Raw genomic sequence first — 7,905 nt, forward strand, 5'->3', positions numbered from 1 at the left:
CTAGTCAACTAAAACACAGCCAAGACAAGTTACTTTGTACAGACCAAAGGTCAGTTTTATGTTATTTGATACAGATAAGTGCACGTGAGCTGCATCATTGTAACTTCTTTATTCTTAGCCAGGTATGGCTAAAAGGTCAATATGATAAAAATAATAAATATATATATATAAATGTATAATGTTATGAGATTTAAGCTATTTCGTCTAAACATTTATGAGTAACATAGTGTACGGGAGCTACGTCAGTGTATGTTCTTTAGTGTTAGCCAGGCACGGTGAAAGGTCAATATAATAAAAATAATAAATATATATATAAATGTATAATGTTATAAGATTTAAGCTATTTAGTTTAAACATTTATGTTTTCATGTTATAATTTGTGATCATTCTAGAATGAAAAAGGCATAATTTATATTTATTTCCTAATTTTGTATGGTGGTTACAAGATTGGTTAAATCGTCCGAACCCGTACAGAGATTCGTTAGTGAAAATAACAGATAAAAATAAAGTTTTTTTCTTAAGAAACGTTTGATAACTATCTGGACTGTATAAAGATTTCGCATGTGAAATTTGAAATTTTTCTGAGGCATAAAAGTATTTTTAATCTTAAAATGAAAATTACTTTGCATGTTGGATAGGCAACATGGAAAAAGAACAAAAAAAGGCATGAGAAAAACATTGCTTAACAAACTTTAAGACTTTAATAAAAAAATTAGTTATTTTGCGTATGAAAGCATTGTAATGGTTACTGATAATCTGCCAAATTTTGTTAACATATGCTTACTAATTTAAAGTTATTGCATAAAAACTAGAACAAGCACAAAATGGTTATGAGATCAGTCCCAGGGACCGAGCTTGTGCTGAAAGAGTTAAATGAAGCCAAGATCATTTTACTTAGTTTAAGCATGTGAGATCTATTTCAAATTTCCTGTTGATTCAGAAATGTCACATATAAACCATCATTTAAGCAATTACATTTTGTTTCACACTTAAATTGAAACAATTCTTAAAAACAGTTACTTAATGATTTCTTTCATTAAATTTCTAACATAGCTCTTTGTATCTGATTAGTAACTCTTTAGATCTGTTATTACCAATATCAATTGCTCCTTAATTCCTGACCCAAAACTATCTAATCGCTAAACAACAGGTTAAAGAATCACTAAGTTTTTATATATTTTTATTTTGACATTTCAAGCTACTGCTCTTCATCAGATCATACAGCTTAAAACAAAATGTTATCCTCTCAAAATAAAAATATAAAACAACTTGATAATTTTTTAACCTATTGTTGAATTTCAATATCTTTATCATACATGCAATTGACTATATATTTCTTTTTATAGTCTCTAAACAACATTCATGTCTTTACTCATTATTTTCAAAACTAACTCACTTTTTTCTTTTATCATGTACCAACAAATTCTGTACCTTTTACTCCTTCATTATTCTTAATATTATAAACAGAAAGAAATGATTTTGAAACTACAGAGTTAGAAAGAAATGAATAAATAAGCCAAAACATTATAAGCAATTTAGTCATTCTGTGTTTGGTTGCTTTTAATTTAGTTTTTGCCTCAGTGGTGGTTTTTTTGACACCTAAATTATCAAATATTTGGGGTATTCTTAGGTAACATTGATAACTGAAATTAAAGTACCTGAAAAACTATAAGTGCAGAAGAAATGCTTCTCAAAGTAGTTATATTGTACTCTACATACAATGAAATAAAGAGCCTGGAAACAATTGTTTTAGGGAAAATGATTAACAGCCTCTATAAATCAACATGCAACAAAGTTTATTGTGTTTCTCTTCCTTGTGCTATAGTCTAGGAGCCCCCCCCCCTATAGACCCATAAGAAATTTATGCGCAGAGAATTTTATTCCATTTTCTTGTATGGGGGTCAGTTGTCTACAAATTTAGGCATTTCAACTCTGGGATATCATTTTGCTAAACAGTTCAGAAATATTTGCCGTCAAAATTTCAATATTCTATTTTTGCCTATATATCCCCAACTATTTGACGTATTATGATGACTTTGGTCTCTAAATCTATGTTTTGAGGGTCAAGGATTACAACTCAAGGGGTTTCAAAATAATTTGGTTAGTATAAGGTGATGATATGAGATAAAGGTTAGCAGTCAAAAGAGTGATTTCTTATTTTTGCCTATATCTCGCCAACTATTAGACATGGGATGATGAATTTTTTATCTAAACCTAAGTTTTCAAAGTCAAAGGATACAATTAAAGATTTTTCTAAGCATTTGGTTATTTTCAATTGTCCATCTTATATACAGACTTATAAGATTGGCTAAAAATATGACACACGATTATTGTTTAGACACAGATATTGTGACACATGCAGTAATAAATTTCATTGGAGCTCTCTTGGATAATAAAGCATTAATTAATTTTTCATGATATTACCTTTAGTTGCAAGGATTAACAAAAATTCAAGAAATTGGTTTAAATCAGAATGAATTAATGCCCATAGTCAAAAAGAGGCTGTCCACATGAAATAGTATAAAAAAATAAATGTATTAGCTGCTAAACTGAATAGCATCAGTCACAATAAACTTGAAATTTGCTAAATAATTATGAATAAAAGAAACCCTCAAATTATCAACTGAAAGGAATTACAACTTACACAGACAAAATGTGGTATGCCTACTGAAGAAAAGGGTCAGGTACTTCCTTGGGTTGGTTTCCATGACCTTATCTCTCAAACCTATGTTCCAATCATGAGAGAAATATTTCTTCGCCAGTAACAGAATAGTGCTTAGTTTATTCAGCAATGAATAGTTTTCAAAATGTATGCACACAGCTAGATCAGTCAGTACTCCAATATTCTGTAATGAAGATGTATTCCACATTGTTGCTAACATTATCCTTAGCAGTCCTGAAGATTGCAATGATCTGCACCAATGAGTGGTATGTTTGATTTTCACTGTGCTGGAATGTATATCACTGGAAGTGAAGTAGCTGATGCACTTATAGAGTCAATACTCTTTAGACTGTTCTAAATGTTACACACTGTATTTTCTTGCAGCAGGGAATGCTTATTGTTGTCAGAGCTACTGAAACAATGATGTGGGAAGCTTTCTGGAGTGCATACATGTCTGGTGATTACCAAGAGGTAAAAACAGGCATAACTGAAATGAGAGATACACTACAAGCAAAACAAAGGAACAAAAGCTAACAGCTATTTGACACAGTTCTTGATAAAGCTAGAAACCTAAAATGAAAGTTTTCAACTACAATAAAGAATGTCATGAAAAGTCTGATTATTGCAAGATCTAGAGTGTATTCTTGCATACTGTTGGTCTTGTGAAAAATCTAGCATCAAGAGCTGCATGAGGTAACTTTTAAAGTCATTACTCAGCATCTTCTGTGAGTTTGACTGCATAAATTACTTATTGTATGGCTCCTGGTACTTAGAGAGAGAGAGAGACAGGGTGATAAAGCTCAAGACTGACAACATTTCCTCTATGAAACATTCTCCCAGGGCTACTGGCCTGGCATGGTGGTGCTTGACTGCAATCTGTGGGGCAAAAGTTTGAATCCCCATCCCACCAAACATGCTCATCCTTTCAGCCATGGGGGGTTATAATGTGATGGTCATTCACACTATTTTTTGGTAAAAGAGTAGTCCAAAAGTTGGTGGTGATGACATGCTGCCTTCCCTCTGGTCTTTCCTTGATAATTAGGTACGGCTAGTGCAGATAGCCTTAGTGTAGCTTTGCACAAAATTCAAAACAAACCCAGATCTACTTTGTCATTTGAGATAGGGACAGCAGGTTCAATGCTGCTTTACTAGACATGAAACTTACAGACAATCCAGCATTCATAGAAAAACTCAAAAGGCATAGTTCAACTGGCTACAAGAAGTTTCAAAATGAAAGATTTATCTTGAAAAATTAGAAATTCTCAGACACAATATTAAAGGTGAGCCTTCCAAAATTCAATGAAACAAGGCTCAGTGTTGTTGATACTGGACTGCTAAAAGCACTGTGTCTGAAATCAAAGGAACTCTCAAAAATAGAGAAACACATGAAAACTGTCAAGAAGATGATTTGTAAAAGAACATTTTGACTTATCACTTACTGGCCGTAAGCCCACTGTTTGAAGATAATGCTGAGACAAAATCAGAAAAAAAATACTCTTGTTGCAGATGTTGAGAAACATCTTGCTACAGAAGAATGTTTGTTACAACTGGAGGCAACAACACAATAGTTCTTGTCAATTTTACATCAAATCAAAATGAAAATTATCAATTTTAAAAACCTTGGACAGGTGCTCAGGATGATGCTTCAGGTATCCAGAAGATTGTGAGGCTCAGCAGCTTCACATCATTTTTGACATCTACATTAAATTGTCTACGAAAAGAGATGGAAAGACAAAGGAGAGCATCAACTACAGGCACTGTTGACTTGGTACCAATACATGATGATATGCCTATACCTCAATAGCTTGACAAGTTTGATCCTCTGAATCCAGCAAGATCAAAGTGCAATAACTTGTTTGTAGACTAGTAAACATTGATTCACCTCTCGCTGAGATTGTCCTTACAAGCAGAATGGCAACTGACAGTGATAAAATAGCTTCACCTGTGAACCATAAAATTAGAAATACAGCAACAAGCTCCAGAGCTGACAAGCACACCGAAAGAAGCTAACCAACGTGTCATACCACATTCAAACTTGGAAATAGAGAATGGTGCCAAGAGAGTAGTCATTCTGTCCACTGATACAGATATTGTTGCTTTTTTACTGTGATACATGAAAATGTTGAAAGCTAAAGGGTTGTAATAGATGTGGATTCGTTTTGCAATTGGTTAAAAATAAAGATTTATTCCACTGCACCTACTCTCCATAAATTAGGGCCATGTTTATGCATTATTATTGTGAAGACCCACATTGCCACACAGGATACTGTAATGAGAAAAACCTGAACCAAAAATTCAAAGCTGCATGCACATCCTGAGAAACTCCAAGCAGAATTTGCAGAAACAGATGTACTGAATGAGGAAAATGTAAAAACTTTGAAAAATATCTTCTCAGAGTTTAATCATAAAGCAGCAAGGACAATTCTTTTAATGATCTGAGATTTATAGAGGACAGAAAATCAAATACATCCTACCCAAAACTTTCTCCAACATCCAGCTTAATAAGCTATGAGCATTCTGAAAAATCAGTCATTCACCCTTCTCAATCATGAGTATCTTATTTTTTTACCATTTTATATGGACAGTCTCTTTTTGGTTATGGGCATTAAATTATTCTGCTTTAAAACGATGTTTTGATTTTTTTTGTTATTCTTTGAATAAAGTTAACACACAAAAAAATTAATTAGCACTTAATCACTCAATAAAGCTCCAATGTAATTTATTACTGAATATTGCACAAATATCTATGCCAAAACAGTAATAGTGTGTCATATTTTAGTCAATCTTGTAAGTCTGTATATAAGACTGAGAACTGAAAATAACCAAAATGCTTAAAAAAACTTTTAATTGTATTTTTTGACCTTGAAAACATGGGTTTAGATAGTAAGTTCATCATTCTGCATAAAATACAGTCTTAACCAAAATGTTTACATATTTTTTAACAAATAAGATCATTATTATTAAGATGGAATACAAATACAACTTGTGCTGTCAAACTGAGAAATGCAAGTTATATTAAACACCTACAAATGTAACTTGTATAATGAGACAGGTTCTATGGACATTGTGAATGATTTATTAGAACAGCAATTATATCAGACATCTGTAGATAGATGTGTAATTCAGCATTTCACCTATACAACTAAACCTTACCAAAACATATATAATGAAAAAACATAAAGTCAGATTTTTATAAATAGTGTCTGTAACCTTATATCAGTTCATATTAAACATTCAGTAATCGGTTGATCCTTCTCGTACTATAATAACCTCTATAAATTGACTTAGCATACTGTCAATGAGGTTTTTGATGTAATCCACTGTGATTTCATCCCAACTTGTCACTAGAAAGTGCTGCAACTCAGCTACAGTAGCCAGCTTAGGGTTGTGGTTAGCAATTTTCTGTCTCAGTTCTTCCCAACAGTTTTCAATAACATTACAATCTGGAGACTTTGCTGGCCATGACCACCTTGTAACACCCTCCTGGTTGAGATAATCTTGTACAATATGCACACTGTGGGCAGTGTTATTATAATCTTGGAACACAAATGTATTGCCAAACGTTGTCCTAACATATGGAAGAAATATTGTCTCTATGTGATGCTTTTAGGAGGTGCCATTTACGTTTCCCTGAAGGATATGAAAAGCAGTTTTTCAATTATGATGAATAGCTACTCAAACATGTATTGCATCACCTCCTGTGTGCTCCTGTAGGAAAGACAGTCTTCCCTCATCTGTTCTCCAAGCAAATGACAAACACGAAACCTACCTACTTTAACAAATTGAAAACAGGATTCATCTGAAAAGATGACATCTCCCCAGTGTCTTAACTGTAAGTTGGCATGCTGTATTGCCCAAGTAACACAGTGGCGGCAGTGAATTCTGGTTAACCCTATCATCCTGGGTATCTTTTACTCCACATGACACAAGGTTTGAGTGACTTACATTCAAAATTTTATTATACTACCTTTTGTTATGTTATACCAATTAGAATAGCATAAAATCTTAGCTAATAATCCATATCTTTAATAGTATACAAGTTCTAAGTTCATAATTCTACAAGGGAATATTTAAAAAACCCTGAATTTCCACTAGTGTGACCCACGTGACACATTTTGCTTTAGCATGTCATCATCCCTATCTTATCCATCACCCCTCGAAAATGTACGAAATTAAACATAAATTACTCTATAAAAGTTTATCTATCTTCAGTTTTGTTTGGTTACAGAGCTATGGAATAAAATATCAGACCCCCTCCTGCCACACCCACCTGTCACATTCTCCCTTTCACAATTCATTGATAGTTCTCTCTCACGTTTCATTATATATTACTTATAATCAATAGAAAGTCAAGGTTTTCATCTATCAAATGATGTATCGTATAATGTTGTATTCTGAACATAATATCATCAATTTCACTCACAGTACAAGATTCGTTTCAGTGCGAAAGTTAACGACTAGCTTGGATGAATTTGTAATGGCTCTTGTCTCATAGTTAGAAAGCCAGGAAAGTTCTGAAAGGTAAGTGAATTTGTCTACTTTTTGCGAGCTTTTAGTCTATATTATTTGGTGCATTATTTAATTAAATAAAAATTATTAACACTTTCAAAACGGACTCGGTCAATTTGACCGACTACATGACCTTTTTGTACTCATTTAAAGTCTTTATAGATTTAATACTTATATCTCTCAACATAGTGAGTATATCTTCATGAAATTTGGCCGTCTTTCAGTTAATATTACAAATCTTTCATATTGTTACGCCTCCAGTCGTTAGTTAATTTTCCGTAAATTCGTTCCGACGAAACTTTAGCCACACAAGTCCTTTCTTAAATAAAACTGGTTTATTCTTTCCGAATACAACTTTACGATACACTTAATTTCAACAGTCGCTCTATAACAAACACTATAATTCACCTCTCACGTGGCCAACAATATTTTGTCAGCATACATTCAATTACTCATTACCTTGTTGTCCCTTCACGTTGTGAACGTCTTATATATACAAGACTAACACATATCTAGTAAATGCTAGGGCATTCTTGAAGGAACAGGATATTTCTAGAAAGAGGTGGCGTGATACTAGTTACGTGACCTCGCTGACGCAACACTGTCCCTCCTTAGTATTGTTCGTCCCGAACAATAGCCACTTACAATCAGTGGTGGGATTTAAGTATTTTAACAACAGGTTCTCTCACTAGCAGCATGTAAAAATATTAGATATTAAAAAAGGAGGGGCCAGA

Source organism: Limulus polyphemus, unplaced genomic scaffold (genome assembly GCF_000517525.1).
Source record: "Limulus polyphemus unplaced genomic scaffold, Limulus_polyphemus-2.1.2 Scaffold5509, whole genome shotgun sequence".
Taxonomy (NCBI): domain Eukaryota; kingdom Metazoa; phylum Arthropoda; class Merostomata; order Xiphosura; family Limulidae; genus Limulus; species Limulus polyphemus.